Source organism: Schistocerca cancellata, chromosome 1, assembly GCF_023864275.1.
Source record: "Schistocerca cancellata isolate TAMUIC-IGC-003103 chromosome 1, iqSchCanc2.1, whole genome shotgun sequence".
Taxonomy (NCBI): domain Eukaryota; kingdom Metazoa; phylum Arthropoda; class Insecta; order Orthoptera; family Acrididae; genus Schistocerca; species Schistocerca cancellata.
In genome coordinates this window covers 428,562,996-428,580,707 of record NC_064626.1, presented here as the reverse complement: position 1 = coordinate 428,580,707, position 17,712 = coordinate 428,562,996, and positions in this window count along the sequence as shown.

Genomic DNA, 17,712 nt, shown 5'->3' with positions numbered 1-17,712 from the left:
GATTCGAGCCTGCGACCGTAGCGGTCGCTCGGCTCCAGACTGTAGCGCCTAGAACCGCAAGGCCACTCCGGTCGGCACACGGTATTACTCATGATGAACAATATTATGTTTGAATGCATTCCTGTATCATGTACTGCCATAAAACATACATCTAACGAGAGAACTACCATGTAACTAATGTAAATGTCAGAAGGTAATTATGTATATTCACATAGACGCGTGTATGTTGTCCATCCTGAACATTACCTTGGGTTTTGTATATACTGTGTATGATATGGCACGGTGGTTTTCTTCATTTGGTCTTTCGACCCATTCTTGGACTCTTTTTATGCACATAACATAAATATGAACTTGTACAGTTTTCATCTCAGCCATTTATAACTTCGACGTGACCTATAGATACTTAAAAGGTTTTCAGAAATTACTGCAACCAGTCGCCTTTTATGTAGATGTATTTTATTTAACCATGACCGGTTTCGAGCTGCCTAGCAACTCATCATCAGATGGTATATACATTTAGTGCTTTTTTGTACCCATTGTGTGGGTGGTTGAGTATCTGTGGCTAAACAGAAACGAGAACAAATAATCGCTACATGTGGTACAGTAACACGAAATATTTACAGAATAATTTATGTTTAACGTATAAGAGCAAATAATCACTACATGTGGTACAGTTACATGAAATATTTACAGTTTAATTTACGTTTTGAGGTGTTACTTACAGATAAATCTTTCTGCAGGTATATATATCTCTTTTAAGACGTATTTTTAAAACCATTGTGTCTTGTTTTCCACAATTACACAAGTTAAAACTTTCACTAGATGTATATTACTTTTATGAGGCACTGTTGGAAATATATATCTTGTTTTTCGTAAACATCGCTGAACACACTTAGCCACAGATACGAATACAGGATTTACACATTATAAACAAGCCAAAGATTGCAATATAACTACAGTATCAAAGATTTCAAGTTGACCAGAGGCATTATTAGTCATCGCACACACTGACAAGAGATTTGTCTTTATTACATAGAAAATAAATGTAAATTAGCTTAAACTATTAAAATATTTATTTATAAATTAACTGTGCAATTTTAACAGGTATATTAAACTAAATTTTTTACATAATATTTCAGTTACATTTAAGATTATTGGTATTGAGAGTATTATGACAGCTAATTTCTTGCTCCTTCCATTGGCTGATCTTGGCATATGATGTCAGGGATGAGAGATTGATGGTTAACTTGAAATAATAAGTAATGCTGGTACTTGAAAGGGTGTGGAAAAGGAGTTGGCGGTGGGGGGGGGGTATAGGAAAAAGGAGAGGGGGGGGGGATTTTGTTTCTGAATGACTGTTTAGTTTTTTAAGTTCAAAGAATCCTTAAAATTCTGAAAGAAGGAGTTATTCGCCAATTCTATCTGCTCATTTAAAATGGTATGTGGAGAATTATGTTTGTGGGTGAAAATCTCTAATTGTTCGAGAAGATCCATCTTGAATCCCTTGTCTACAGTGTGTAGGATTTGAAGGTTAGTTTTAATGTCTGTTATGGAATGTTTATTATCTGCTAGATGGGTAGCAAAAGTGGATCTATTTAAGTTGTTTAGGCGAAGTGCATCAGTGTGCTCTTTGTATCGGATCTCAAAATTTCTACCTGTTTGCCCTATGTAGTAGCAGGAGCAGCTGTCACATCTTAATTTATATATACCAGATTTTTGGTAGGGTGTGCTGGCTATTTTGGTGTTTTGGACTATTTTGTTCTGTATTTTGTTGTTAGTGTGAAAACTTATTTTGACATTATGTGGTTTGAATAGCTTAGCAAGTTTGTATGAGATATTGCCGAGAAACGGCATACAAACGAATTTGGTTTCTTCTGCTACTGAGGTCTGGCTTGCCCCCCCCCCCCCTCTCCTTTTTCCTATACCCCCCCCCCCCCACCGCCAACTCCTTTTCCACACCCTTTCAAGTACCAGCATTACTTATTATTTCAAGTTAACCATCAATCTCTCATCCCTGACATCATATGCCAAGATCAGCCAATGGAAGGAGCAAGAAATTAGCTGTCATAATACTCTCAATACCAATAATCTTAAATGTAACTGAAATATTATGTAAAAAATTTAGTTTAATATACCTGTTAAAATTGCACAGTTAATTTATAAATAAATATTTTAATAGTTTAAGCTAATTTACATTTATTTTCTATGTAATAAAGACAAATCTCTTGTCAGTGTGTGCGATGACTAATAATGCCTCTGGTCAACTTGAAATCTTTGATACTGTAGTTATATTGCAATCTTTGGCTTGTTTATAATGTGTAAATCCTGTATTCGTATCTGTGGCTAAGTGTGTTCAGCGATGTTTACGAAAAACAAGATATATATTTCCAACAGTGCCTCATAAAAGTAATATACATCTAGTGAAAGTTTTAACTTGTGTAATTGTGGAAAACAAGACACAATGGTTTTAAAAATACGTCTTAAAAGAGATATATATACCTGCAGAAAGATTTATCTGTAAGTAACACCTCAAAACGTAAATTAAACTGTAAATATTTCATGTAACTGTACCACATGTAGTGATTATTTGCTCTTATACGTTAAACATAAATTATTCTGTAAATATTTCGTGTTACTGTACCACATGTAGCGATTATTTGTTCTCGTTTCTGTTTAGCCACAGATACTCAACCACCCACACAATGGGTACAAAAAAGCACTAAATGTATATACCATCTGATGATGAGTTGCTAGGCAGCTCGAAACCGGTCATGGTTAAATAAAATACATCTACATAAAAGGCGACTGGTTGCAGTAATTTCTGAGAACCTTTTCACACCACAGTCGCAGTGTTCCACATCCACAATGGATAAAAGTCGTATAGATACTTATATACTATCATTTTGATAGCTTTACCTGTATTGACACTTAAATATTGCTGACACCGTCCTTTCCCAAAGACTATTTGCACAAAGATGCATATTTCTTTGGTTTACTTATTTCTAGCGTTGTTGCATTTTCTTTCATACATTTGTCATTGACTATACTTATTGCCGGCCGGTGTGGCCATGCGGTTCTAAGCGCGTCAGTTTGGAACCGCGTGACCTCTACGGTCGCAGGTTCGAATCCTGCCTCGGGCATGGGTGTGTGTGATGTCCTTAGGTTAGTTAGGTTTAAGTAGTTCTAAGTTCTAGGGGACTGATGACCAATGTAGTTAAGTCCCATAGTGCTCAGAGCCATTTGACTATACTTATTTTTGTAGTTTGGCAAGTTACTTCAGGATTTTACAGTTTAGTGTATCATCTAACTGACCAAATTTAATCATGGAATATTTAATTAGTGATTTTATTAACAAACAGTACAGTTCGTTATACTACACATATTTCTAATTTGGGTATGTGACAGTGGATGTATCTGTAGGTTTTTGTCAAATGATTACTATAAATTAACTTATATAGTAATGTCCTTGATTTTTATTCGGTTGTAAACTGTCTTTGTGTTTGTATAGTTGGTAAATTTGTTATGACATCATTACTGTTTATGCACACAGGCCTGAAGAAGGTGTATTGAGTCACCGAAACTGGTTGCAACATAACAAAGTAACATCAAAACGACGGTTGTATGTTTTTCTTTTTATTACATATCTTCCTCAGTCTTCTCATACTTCTCTTGCCTCGTCCTTAATAATCCATTGCCAGTTTAGGAAGTCTTTGTAGCGGCCTACGAAGTACATGTTCCCTCCATTTTTCTTAGTATTTGATTGTCTGTTGGGGTATCGGTTGCATCCTTAATTCTCCCCTTATTGATTCACTTCTAATTTAGTCTGCCCTAGTGCAGCCGTCCGCAGCTCGTGGTCGTGCGGTAACGTTCTCGCTTCCCGCGCCCGGGTTCCCGGGTTCGATTCCCGGCGGAGTCAGGGATTTTCTCTGCCTCGTGATGACTGGGTGTTGTGTGATGTCCTTAGGTTAGTTAGGTTTAAGTAGTTCTAAGTTCTAGGGTACTGATGACCATAGATGTGATGTCCCATAGTGCTCAGAACCAACCTAGTGCAGCCCTTCAAAGATCTTCGAAATTTCATTTCTGATGCTTCTAGTTACCGTAAAATCATATTACTTAGCGTCCAGCTTTCCACTCCATGTAACGAAGTGGAAATACCACGACTTTATAAAATTTCACTTGTGCTTCTTCCCATGTTTTACCCTTAAGTGTTTTTCTTATTGCACCACTTACACGCTGGTAAGTATTAATTTTTTCTGCACATCCATATCTTGATCATACGATGTCACATCCTAAAAACGAAAACCATTCAGCAATCACTGCTTGTAATTTTACTCAGGAACGGAGTTCGTTGTGTAGTTATGTTACATCTTCTTCATCTTTTGCCTTTGTCCCACATCGGCGCAGGGTCGGCACTGTTATGTACACATTTGGCATGGTTAGTTTAAGGGATGGTTGGATACCGTTCCTGTCGCCATCCCGTTGTTCCCCAGGAGTAACCACAACTGTCTGCGTGCAGACTTATTTATGCAATGTGAGGGAAGGTTTAGGAAATTTCGTAACGTGTAACTGCCAACGGCCTTGCCAGGTAGGGTACAGCGGTTCCCGTCCGATCACCGAATTTAAGCAACGTTAGTCTGGCTAGTACATGGATGGCTAACCGTCTGTGGAAAACTAGGCGGTGTTGCTTTCAAGAACACGTGAGTCGCCCAAGTGCCATCCAATTGAAGGACTTGCATCAGGCTATGCTACTACATGACTGTGTAACTGAGGCAGTACTGGCCTGCTGACCCAGCATTCACCTAGGAGGATGTGGGAAACCGCCTAAAAGCCGTGCCCATGCTGGCCGGCACACCGACCCTCGCCATCAATCCGCTGTGCAGATTCGTTCCATTCTCGAAGCGGCGGTTTCACACGTAAGGCTTTTCAGCCGGGTTGTGTAGTTATCTTACATAATACATAATAAAGTATACAACGTAAAGAATCACATAGTAAAAGTGGTAACAGAACAAGGGTTGCTATTACAATTAATGTCCAAATACGTACTTCGTTGTAGGAATTTAGGAAACATTAACTTGTCATTGGTTGTAATGATTTCATTATATAGTTATGCTACATAATAAATAGTAATGCATAAAGTCTAAACGAGTACACAGTAACGTTGATAACTGGTACAGAATTTTTAATTTCTTTTATCTTGTGTTTCTATTAATTTCATAGCTAATAAATTGTGTTTGGAGTTTTGGAAAGTCCTTATTTTTCTACAGGCATAGAAAATCGTATTATCTATGTTTGCAAGTTACTTTACTAGGTATCAATGATATATGTTGTACGGTGTAAGACTATACATGTTAATATAAAAATATTAAAAATAACTGGTCGTGTGGCCAGTGATAAACGAAATCGAACAGTGGTGGAGCCTCTCCACAGACTTCCCTATTCTTAACTTGCATTTGAGCAGCTTGGATTTGAGAAAGGAAGAAAGGAACGATAGAAGGAAAATTGCGGTTCAACGTTGCGTCAATAACGGGATCATTAGAGATGGACTGATGACCACTGATAAATAGGTTTATGCCGAAGTATAAGCGTGTGTTGCATTAGAACAAAACCGTTACGAGAAGCACGGCTATGTGGCGTTTAGCAAAATTTCACGTCATTTCTTAACAATTTACCAGTTACCAATCCACCCTCGTATACCTGTGTCAATTTAAGTTAACGTGAAACACACTTAATTTTTCCGGGTAGAGAGAGCGAAGTCACGCGGAGGGTGGGGGGGGGGGGGGGGGGAGGCGGGAGCGCGGGTTTTGTTTGAGGTGAAAATCTCATTAGCAGTGCCTCAGTGACACAATGTTAGGACTCGCGTCTCGTTGTCAACACCGTGTGCTACCTGACATACTCACTTGTTTTATGAATGAGTTGAACGTCAGCGCTTGCGAAATTTTCTAGGAAGCGCCAGCACCAGCTGGCTTAACAGTTAGCCTAAGCCAACGGAATTTCCAGTGTCTACGAAGAGTAATGAGCGAGACATCCCCAGTCAGCTTTAACATGCCGTGTAACAACATACTGTCCTGGAAAACCCAAATCTTTAATTAATCTCTGATTATAGTTGTTGTGAATGTACTTGTAAGTCGTATGATCATTTACGTTGTTGTAACCTGTTATCAGTATAACCATGACGTGCGAATGAGGAAACAATGCTACAATTCAAAGCTCATGTAAAAAGTGTCTGTCTTCTACCTAAGGGTTGTATTGAGCAGGACAGGGCTTTCCTTCGACAGTCCTATAAGGCGTGCTATGCCTTTCCTCCCTTCCAACCTTTGAACAGACTTCTGCAGACAGTTATTGAGGGACCTCCATTTTGCAGGTGAATCGGTACTTTTCACATATACAAATTGTTACCAGAGGTAAAACGAGTGAAACATGGCAGTCAAATTGTCAGGAGTATCTGACGACAGAATCCCAGAACTCTGCGTCTTAGTCTGGGATTCGCCCACTGACTCTCCGAGCAGGAGCAACAAATCTCAAAAAGGGTTATGTGTTTTGGAAAGTTGAGTGAATATTATGAATAATCAACATAATACTTCAGGTTTTTTTAAATGGATGAATTAGTTGTGATTAGAGACATAGTTATCGAAAATTCTAACCAAGATACTGAATGAGCAATTTTTGAGTTTCGCCATTTCAACAGCCCACAAGCCGTTTAATGACTGAGACATCTTCACTTATTACTTAGCGGTTGCAAAACGCTGTTATGATATATGGATAAGTTGAGAATTTGGGTCTGACAATAGGTGAGTCGTGCACTTGCGGTGATAACTGTGTCCGGATGGCTTAGTGCTCAGAACATCTGCCTAGGAAGCGTAATACTCGGGTTCGAATCCCGCTTTAGCACAAATTTTCAAGTTTTCGCATTGATTTAAATCAGTCCTTACCCGCAGCCAATGTCTGTAATTCCTTTGTGTCTTAATCCATAGTGGCTGCTGGATCAAAATGGGGTCTGTTCTTTCGGACACACACACACACACACACACACACACACACACACACACACACACACACACATATATATATATATATATATATATATATATACGAGGGTTATTCGGAAAGTAAGGAACGATCGGTCGTGAAATGGAAAATACAGTGAAAATCTGATGAAGCTTTGCACACGTACATTGAGCACTGTGTCTAATACGCCCGTCGATCGCATCATGTCGCTCTTTTCAGTTCTGAGCTCACAATGAGAACGTAAAGATGGCTAGAAATTATCGTCTCCCGCCAAGTATGAGGGCCTGGCGAAAGATTTCACCTGAGGCTATGCAATCCACATAACATAACTGTCATTCAGTTAGTTCTACACGACAATTCTCGGCCGCCCTCTGCAGGGGCAATGAAGATGCTCCTGCAGCGTTTTCGATGGGAAGTGTTTGATCACCCACAACACAGCCACTAATTGGCTGCCCCTGAGATTCATCTCCGCTCAAATGAACCGCTGGCTATGAAGACAATATTTTGACATAGACAACGAGCTGCAGTCCAGAGCAGAAAATTGTCGAAAAGCACTGGCGGCCGTCTTCTATAACGAGGGAATTGAAACGTTGGTACAACGCTACGACAGATGTCTAAGTCTGAGCGGCAACTGTGTGAGAAGTAGCTGGAAGGTGTAGCTAAACGTTGGAAATAAAACAGTTTTGATTTTCAATGTGTTTCCATTTCGCGACCTATCGTTCCTTACTTTCCGAATAGCCCTCGTATATATATACAGGGTGATTCAAAAATCCATGTAAATATTTCAAGGGTGTATTTGTGAGGTAAATATAAGACAACAATGTTCTATACAATTTTTTCCATACTTGGCTTATTACAGAGTTATGAACAAAACAGGATAATACATTCAATACAACGTAAGGTATTTAATTCCCAGAGTTCACAGTTTAATTACAGTGCATTTGGACTAACAACGCAAACTGATAAATAAACGTGACGTAACAAACTGAAACAATTCCTCGCGAACACTGTATTAATTTAGGTCCTGTTGATTGAACTACAGCAATGCACAATAACTAAGGAAAATTGAAGCATTTTACAGACTGTACTGTACTGTACTGTATTTGCACAAATCTTAATGCAATGCATGTTCAAAATGCTGTCCCTGAACTTGCAGACAGACCCGTGCTCGTCGCATCAATGATCTCTGCACATTACACAGTCCGTTCAACTCTCCACGAATAATTTCACAACCACCTTCAATTCTTTGTTGTAGCACTTCTCTGTTCGGTACTGCAGAAGAATACACCAATGTCTTTAGTCGGCCCCATAAATAAAAGTCTAAAGGGTTCAGGTCAGGTGATCTGGCTGGCCAAGCAATTGGTCCTCCGCGACCTATCCATCGATGTGGATACGCAGAATTGAGGTACGCCCTTACGTTGCGGCTGTAATTGGCGGGAGCACCATCGTGCATAAACCACATGGTGGCTCGTGTTGCAAGAGGGACATCCTGTAACAATCCAGGCAATTCTCCCTCCACAAATTCGCAGTACGCGTGCCCATTCAGCCTTGGAGGCAGAACATGAGGTCCGAGTAAGTAATTCCCCACAATACCACACCAAATGTTTATGGAGAATTGATGTTGATATCCACGCACAATTCTCGCGCCAGGATTCTCGACAGCCCACTGGTGCATATTATGCGAATTGATTACACCCGCACGAGTAAACATGGCCTCATCTGTGAATAATATCCGCCGAATGAACATTGGATCATTCAAATGACGCTCTTGTAACCACTGGCAGAATTGCTGACGGCGAGGATAGTCTTCAGGTGTCAATTCGTGCACTTTTTGCAGGTGAAATGGATGCAACTGTTGTCTCCGAAGCAGCCGCCATACAGTAGATTGTGGAAGTCGTACAGCTGCACTAATTTGTCTCGTACTGATAGATGGATCTTGGTCTACCAGGTCCAAAACATGTTCCTCGACGTTCACTGCATGCTCAAGTGGTCGACCTGAATGCGGCCCAGGACGAATGCCATACTCCCGCATACATCTGTCCACAGATACAAACGTCTGATGACTTGGTAACCGTCTTCCTGGAAACAGCTCACTGTACCTTCGTCTTGCTGCAAGTGCATTTCCATCTGCTGCACCATACACAAGGTGCATATCAGCATACTCACTGTTTGAGTACATCATGTGCACGAAACCTTTGGCCTTCCGACGATGAATGAATGACAGGACGTACTTTTCCGTTACCAACAACATCAGCGCCATCTTCCGTACAGTAGGAGTAAACATCACGTGCAAACAAAAACAAACACTATTCATGCAGTTTCGAATCAACTGTTGGGAGATACGTATATGAATTACGTACCAGAATATGGCATCCTGCTGCTTGCACTGCCGTCGTTTTGATACGGACATGACTTTCGTATTTAACGATAACTCTGGAATTAAACGTTTATGGAAAAACATTTATAGAACATTTTTGTCTTATATTTACCTCACAAGTACACCCTTAAAATATTTACATGCATTTTTGAATCACCCTGTATATACGGACGGACATTTCAGCCGCCGTCCTCCCGTATCGTGTCCAGTATATATATATATATATATATATATATATATATATATATATATATATATATATATATATATATATATATATCCGGACGGGCATTTCAGCCGCCGTCCTCCCGTATCGTGTCCAGTGGCTTGACATTGTACCCTCTCACTCAGCTCCATGCAGGCGCCTTGCATAGTCAGCCAAGAAGTGTCCCCTTTGCGCCAAAGTAACTACTGGCCATAAACTATTCCGGCAGGTACGCTAGACTCCACCGTTCATTGGTGACTGGCTACTGACTCAAACCCACTACCTCTTTTGTTGCTCCGTTTCTCGCGTGAGGCGTGGAAAACCATTCCGTTAGTATTACTAAATTATCACGCAAAATCAGCTAGATTGTCTGTGGACTTCCTCAATGTTTTCATCCGTAGCAGCAATTTTGGGAAGTCTTCCACGTGGATCATTTTCAACAGAAGTTACTCCACATTTGAATTCAGGTACCTAATTCTTAACAGTTGCAACTTGAGATGATTTTCCGTTGATCCTACACTGTTCACACAAAAAATTTTGAACGAAACAAATACATGACCAAAATCTCGTAAAAATTATTCCGTAGACCAAACTAACAGCTGACTTACGCCATTGCGCAATACATACTATCTGAACGATGTCAGAGAAATCTCTCTGCTACCAGCATTATACCTATCCTTGTACACATTACATCCTCTTTTAGTTCGAGAATCGTTACACTGATTCACGTATGCAATGCGCACATACTTCGCCTTGGTATAGATTGACATTTCATTTATGTAGGACACACATCGTAATGGTACATTTAAAACGGATACCCATACCTGAGACGAGAGTCGAACCGATGAACTCCGCTTAGCAAAACAGACACTAACCCCAAAATGGCAATAATATTGTGTTATCACAATATGTAACCTTGCTTGATGTTGTTCAGTGAAAGTCTACGGCCATACGAGTTTACAATCGTGACACAATGAAACTGTTCTGTTTCGAAACTAAAGAAGATTTCTGAAGATTTCTTGTTGGAGCCATTCTTAAGTATAAGGCATATGGCATAGAGCTAGTTACATATAATATTCAAAATTTATTTGACTAGTGTTATTGTTTTTGTGAATATTAACGTAGAATCGTAGAAGGAATAAGTGTTTTAGATTCCGTCGGCGATGATGTTATTAGAAACGGAGCACAAGCTCATGTCTGGAAAGATACGGAATGAAATCGTGGATGAAAAGGAAAGCAATAGAAAACTGTATAATGGTTAAAAATATGTGCCGAACCTGGTACGTTTGCCTTTCGCGGGCAAGTGTCCCACCGACAGAGCTCTCCAAGCACGATTCACGACCCACCCTCACAACTTTACTTCTGACAGTGCCTCATCTCCTGTGACGGTGGAGCACCGTCGGTAGCGCAAATGGCCGCGAAAGGCAAAGGTACCAGGTTCGTGGCCCCGCCGAGCACACAGTTTTAATGTGCCAGGAAGTTTTAAATCAACGTAAACTCCGCCGCAGAGTGAAAATTCGTTGTAGAAACTCTAGAATGGATTACCAGACTGGCATCTGAAACCTAGTCCTTTCAAATTCCAGTCCAGAGTCTTAATTACAACCACAAAACTGAGAAAGGTACCACGAATATGTACACTATAAAACATGATGTGGTCATTTAAAGATTTTAAACGAGGTTTATTTTTAATTGACTTTCAAGAAAACAAGGAAACAGCGGTAAGTTATCAACCTAGTTTTAAAATTAACACAGAGTTTTATGTAATATATTTATTACGTTTCGGATAGTAAAATTTGTTAGGATGAGACAGTGGATAGTTGGTACAAAATGTTTTATGGAAGTATATCGTTTGTAAGAAGTATGAAGTGGTAATATGAAGAGCCAAGGTTGCTAGAAAGTGAAACACGAAAAATTCGTTCACGTTTGGCCAGTGTCCACAGAGGACTACACCACATTTCCGAGTTTATGAGATGTGGTATTCACCTTGCAAAATGTATAGGTTCTCCTCGTAGTGATATAGGTGAGAAAAGTGGTGGAAATGCTCAGAGAGTCTTATCTCGCCCGTCACGGGAATGTCATCATGGGTCTCAGTTCTGTCTTGATTTTCCAAAGGAAGTTTAGCGCTCAACATCCGCCGACGACGAGGTCGTTAGAGCCGGATAGGAAAGAAACGGGAAAGCAAATCGGCCGTATTCTTTTAAATGAAAACATCCTGGCAACCTCCCTAATCGATTTAGGGAAAAGTCAATATTTGGATGAGCAGGAATTTTAATGCTGCTCCTCCCGAACGCGAGTGTGTGGTGTTCATTTTAGATGCGGAATGAAACGACTTATGAAAAAGAAGATTGTTTCACTTCACAGGATTGTCTATTCTAGTCACTATTATTTATTTTTAACTGGAATACTTGGGTTACACACACACACACACACACACACACACACACACACACACACACAAACACACATATTGTCCTTTTCGTAAAGGAAGCTGATTTAAAATTTATTGAATATGTATGTGGTATAACTGAAATGTTGAGTTATAGCTACATATAAACATATAAACGATCTGTTGTAACAAGAAGGAAACTAATTAAAATTTAGAACAAACATTTGTTGCTCTATTTATATTTCGTTAGGCCTTTTACTGTGTACCTTAAATTAAGAAGCAGTTATCGAGTGCATAAGAATAATATTGTGCTCTACACCCCTGCCTGTAGGCAAATAAACACTTGATATGAAAACACCGAAATAAAAGACGATTTTGAAATGAAAACAATGTCTTTGTGAAGCTGAATTCTCAACAAGGCTGCGAAAATCTTACAGAAACACTGCAGTCTAAATGTAATTAGGATACATTTACCTTTCACTACAATCAAAGCATGACAACAAATGTACTTAGTGCTAATTGATCTACGAGTTTGATTCAATTATTTTCAGAGAACTCTGGTTTAACATTGAAGATGTGTTGCCTGCTGAGAATAAATTTAATGCGTGTCATTTCTAGCCGATATTTTGCACGTTATTTGTTTGTGTTTGTTGAAACTAATTTCGATTGGCCTATGTTGACAGTCATTTGGAGCGATATCTTGGGATTTCATCCAATGTGTGATTACATTGGCGCGAATGGATTGGCTTCATAGTTACAGCCGTTCTAAGCGAATCGTGTCTCTTAAATAATAAAGAAAGCGATTGGCCTGCATTTGAGAAGAGCGGGATAAAATCCTCGTGTGGGCATTAAAACTGAAATTTGCCGTGGTTTCCCTAAATTATTTTAGATGAATTCCGGAATGGTTCTTTGGAAACGGCTACGACGAATTTCATTTTCCATCTTCGTCCACTTTGAATCTGTGCACCGTCTCTTGCAACCTGCTCTTTGACAGAGGGTTAAAGCCATATATTTCTTCCTTCCTCCGTTGTTACATATCTTCAGAAGGACGATTCCCACGAGCTTTGTCTGCTTTACCGACTTCTCGGTAGTCACAATCCAAAGAATACTTGTCCACGCTGTCACACTCTTTTATTTTTCTAGAGAGGAGGATAATGTCGCTTGTATAAGATTGAATTTCATTTTGCTTTTTCCCTGTTGTTGTAATTTTCAATTGACGGCATTTTTTCTTCTCGTGAGTACTTCAGAAAATTGTTTCCTCATTGCTAGGCACATATTTCGAGGCGTAAGTTGTTTTCTCATTGTTAGGCACATATTTGGCTTGTTCGTGTTTATCCCATATGTCTATTTACACCTATAGCTGCATCTCTCGTGGAGAGGCACGAGAGTAAGGCTCGAGGAGGGGCCTCAAGGCCGCCTTGCCGTCGACCAGGACCGGCTCACACGTGCTCGATGGGCTCAAGGCCCGAGGCCGAGGACGTGGCTGAAAACCTCATTCTTAAAATGTTTTCGTTCTGTAGAGCCAATCAACGGAACCTGACTGCGTAACTTGGGAGGCGGGGAAATGGCATACAGATGTCGAGTCAGTACCTCGCACGGGAAATCCATACGGAACCCCATTTGTAATTCTTAGAAACGTCTCACACCATTTGTGTCAAACAAAAGGATGCCCTACAATTTTCCGACCTCACATGCACAATAGGCAGATGACTGAGTTTTCTCGGATCACCGTGCGTTATGGACTGGTAGCCAGAGAGATTTATCACTATTAAGGAACATTTTTAGAGTGGATCTTACACATTAAAGGGCACTGTGTGCTGTTGTCAAATTCATTAGTGTTAAAACTGGATCAGGTCGTTACTCTTTCAAGTCTTCGTTAGCATAAGAGGTAATGGAATAGCAGCCAACAATAGCATCGCCGCCATCTAGGAGGTTCATCAGATGTGGAGCAATGCCCCCGCCGTTAGTCTGATAAAGACTAACGAGGAATCAAATGATACTAAGAACTTCCTCTCTGTTGTTTTACGCTATTATCTTCTCAAAGACCCTGGACAAATGATACTTGACCGAGTTACACACGTCCACAGCAACCTAGTTTAATCTGGACAGTTCTGGTTGTGATGGAACGTAGAGGATATCTATGTCGAGGACAAGCGATAAATATTGTCCTTTTACAATGAATCCAGAGACGAAATGACAGGATTTCGTAAAAGTGCATATTTTAAATAAAATGTGTAATACAACATACACTGTGTGATCAAAAGCATCCAGACACCTGGCTGGAAATGACTTACAAGTTCGTGGCGCCCTCCATCGGTAATGCTGGAAATCATATGGTGTTGACACACCCTTACCCTTGATGACAACTTCCACTCTCGTAGGCATACGCTCAATCAGGAGCTGGAAGGTTTCGTAGGGAATGGCAGCCAATTCTTCACGGAGTGCTGCACTGAGGAGAGATATCGATGTCGGTCGGTGAGGCCTGGCACGAAGGCGGCGTTCCAAAACATCTCAAAGTTGTTCTATAGGATTCATGTCAGGACTCTGTCCAGTCCATTATAGGGAAGTTATTGTCGTGTAACCACTCCGCCACAGGCCGTGTATTATGAACAGGTGCTCGATCGTGTTGAAAGATGCAATCGCCATCCACGAATTGCTCTTGCTCTTCAACAGTGGGAAGCAAGAAGGTAAAACATCTATGTAGGCCTGTGCTGTGATAGTGTCACGCAAAGCAACAAGAGATGCAAGCCCCCTCAATGAAAAACACTATCGCACCTCAACAACACCGCCTCCAAGTTTACTGTTAACTCTACGCACGCTGGCAGATGACGTTCACCGCCATACCCACACCCTGCCATAGGATCGCCACATTGTGTACCGTGACTCGTCACCCCACACAACGTTTTTTCAATGTTCAATCGTCCAATGTTTATGCTCCTTACATCAAGTGAGGCGTCGTTTGCCATTTACCGGCGTGATGTGTGGCTTATGAACAGCCGCTCGACGATGAAATCCAAGTTTTCTCACCTCCCTCCTAACTGTCATAGTACTTGCAGTGGATCCTGATGCAGTTTGGAATTCCTGGGTGATGGTCTGGAGTCTGGATAGATGTCTGCCTATTACACATTATGACCCTCTTAAACTGTCGGCGGTCTCTGTCAATCAACAGACGAAGTCGGTCGTACGCTTTTGTGCTGTACGTCCCCTTTCTCGTTTCCACTTGACTATCACATCGGAGACAGTGGACCTAGGGATGTTTAGGAGTGTGTAAAACTCACGTACAGAGGTATGACAGAATTGACACCCGTTCACCTGACGTTCGAAGGCAGTGAGTTCCGTGGAGCGCCCCATTCTGCTCTCTCACGATGTCTAATGACTACTGAGGTCGCTGATATGGAGTACCTGGCAGCAGGTGGCAGCACGATGCACATAATATGAAAAACGTATGGTTTTGGGGATGTCCGGATACTTTTGATCGCGTAGTGTATTAGCCTTATTCTGAATGTTTTTTGAGATTTAAATCTTTCGTTTTTAGCATTGTTAGACTATTGTGTATTTTTGTTTGTTACCTGGTGAGAATACGTAATAACTGGCGCGAAACAGTGCTTATCCCCGCTCCATCCTCCAATCGTTCATTAATTGATGGGCCTACTGTCTATATTTTCCTTCACGTTGGAGCTACTTCGCAAGCACGTGCAAGATCACTAACAGTTTCATCAACACGTTCCCTGTCTCCATGCTTTCCGACGTCCACTGCATATTCATTCGCAAGCGCTGGTGGTTAAGTAACCATCTACGTGTGAGTGTGCTCATAATGATAATTTCGTCGAGTGTGGCAAATAACGTCTACATTCAAAATAACTTCACATAGCTTCAGTAGGAGTTTCACTGTTTTTATTACTTTAATCCACATATATAATTTTCACTGTGGCCAGAACCAACAAGTGTTCTGCTAAATTGTCTTGAATGATATGCTGGATTCGTATTCCGAAGGATGACGTGTATGCGTCCTCCCCGTTCTTTTAGTTCAGTAACTAAATATGACGCCAGAGGTCGAATAGATATTGTCAGTCAGCAGAAGTCTGTCACCGAAACTGCCAGGATTGCACTAAGTCCAACAGAAATGTCACACACACTGCCGACTAGTATCCAGGAACAACCACTCGCGAAGCCACACCCGCCGAATGACGCTGGTTCCTTCCGAATTGACGACCAAACAAATACGATCAAAGCACTCAGCTTCTGTGCCATTTGTTCTCTCTGGTTCCTTCCACTCTTTCATTTAAACTGGCAGATTATTAAAATGGACCACTATCCATAGCATAATTACAGATAATGAGATGAAAGCCTCTCCTGGAGGGATGTGCTTTTTCTATGTGAAAGCATGTTACACAGAAACGTACGTCAGTTGTCAGTATTACATACAGACTGCTTTATACGGCTATTTAAAACCAGAGACTTCGATATACAACACATGTTGAACAGTACATCGGTTTGCTGTTGAATATCTGAGCGTATTTGAAAATCGAATGTAACGGATTTCCGTGATACAGGAAGACTTCTATCTTCAGATCAGCATAGATTTATGTAGCATCCCTCGTACGAAACTCAGCTTGTCCATCTCTCATACGATATTCAGGCAACCATGGATGAAAGGCAACATATTCAGTATTCGTAGATTTCTGGAAAGCGTTTGACACTGCGCCAGTGCATACCTAACGAAAGTCCGAGAGTACAGAATATGTTCTGAGATATCTGAGTGGCTCGAAGTAACCGATCTAAGCGAGTTGTCGAGGTTGGCGATTGTTCATCAGAAACAAAGGTATCGTTAGGATGCTCCAAGGGAAATGTGATAACACCAAAACGTGATAAGCCAATCTTGTCCTCCATACACATGAGTAAACTGACTATTAGGGTGAGCAGCAATCTACTACTGTTTGCTGACGAAGCTGTAACGTACAGGAAATGTCGTCTTTGATTGACTGTAATAGAATACAAGAAGACTTAGAATTTCTATTTGTTGTGGTGAAAGGCAGTTTGCTCTAAATACAGAAAAATGTAAGTTAATCAAATGAGTAGGAAAAAACGATCTTGTAATGAGCGAATACAATGTAAGTGGTGTGCTGCTAGACATAGTCGTGTCGAAAATATCTTAGCGTAACGTTGGAAAGCGATGTGGAATGGAATAACTACGTAAGGTCAGTTGTAAGGAAAGCTAGTTGCTGACTTTGGATTATAATGAGTATTCTGGGGAAGTGTAGATTGCATAAAAGATATTTCGATTAAGTGCCGAACAGTACACTATCAATGACATCACCAGCATGCCTCTTTTACTATGACAACTACATCACGGTGGTGTTATACTAGTCATGAAAACTAAACAGCCGATCGCAGTGTGTATCAGACATCAACCGGAAACGACAGGGTGACGGACGAAAATATTGCTCAAATTATGGATATTTTTCTCCGTAGTGGAATGTAGTAGCCAAATGTAAGGCGTACACTGAAGTTTTTATTGATATTTTTTATTGAAAAACATTAATATCTTCACTGTGAGATTGGAATTTTCCCGTGGCACCTGTGAAAGGACGTAGATCGATGGTTGTCGATATAGCTCCGGTTGTGGTTAACTGAAACATGAAATTAACGTATCACCCTGATCCTTACAGATATAATTTTATATCATCGTAGGGGTATGCTAAAACATTTTTTTCGACGAAATTATAGATATTTGAAAAA